The sequence below is a fragment of the Spermophilus citellus genome, assembly GCF_964194105.1.
Source record: "Spermophilus citellus genome assembly, chromosome: 17".
Taxonomy (NCBI): Eukaryota; Metazoa; Chordata; class Mammalia; order Rodentia; family Sciuridae; genus Spermophilus; species Spermophilus citellus.
This window is the reverse complement of record NC_138199.1, coordinates 38133806-38134800: the sequence shown is the minus strand read 5'-3', so window position 1 is coordinate 38134800 and position 995 is coordinate 38133806.

The following is a 995-nucleotide window of genomic DNA, read 5'->3' as shown; positions in this document are numbered from 1 at the left end:
ATTCACTATATGATCATGATCCTTTATCTCTGACAGAGACTTGCTTACTCAATATATGAAGGGCCATCAGGCCTCAGGAAAGATAAGCTGTAGGAGAATGAAACCAGAGTATATCAAGTAACAACATTCTTCCTTATTGGGATAAACTTAATGGGTTCAAGCAAACCGATATTAAATGGAAAAGAGCATGGTTAAATGATGGAGAATCAAGTAAAGGGAGAGGCTGATCATAATCTTGCCATTGCAACATTACAACAGCTAAATACAAGCTACCTTACTAGAGGTAAGAATACTAAGGGTATTTAAACTGAGCACAATTTCAAATCCTAAGAAACTTGAATAACCAACCACAGAACAAGCATCTCTTTAGTGTGACCCACATCACAAAAGATCATCAAGAAACTGAGAAATATTGGGGCTGGGGTTGTAGCTCAGTGGTAGAGCACTTGTCTACAATGTGTGAGGCACTGGGTTTGATCCTCAGCACCATATAAATATAAGCAAATAAAATAAAAGTATTGTTCCATCTACAACTAAAAGCATTTTTTAAAAAATTAATATTAATAGAACAATAGTTTTCTTTTTGGTAGATAATCTGTGCTGCCTCCCATCCACCCCCTCCCCCCACTCCCCCAAAAAAGCATGTGGAAGGGGCATTCAATCTCAAGGCTTTATTTTAAAATTTAATTCCAGATGCCTCTTTATAGCATACATCACACTTTCCTTCAAACTTGAAGGGAAAAATCCATAAGAGTTCACCACATTTGGATGTTATTTTTTAGCATAAACTTTTATTCTTCTATAAGAAGTATCTCTCTGGATTCAAACCACAAAAATAACAATGAATGTTACATTCATCGTGTGATTTTAACCTACAAATTAAAATTTGGCATGCTGCATTGATAGTTTCTGATCATTTTTCAGTCACATGTAGTTGTAGTTGATTTCAAATGTTTGGTAGAGGTGATATTAAAACTTGAAGTATTCCAAGAAAA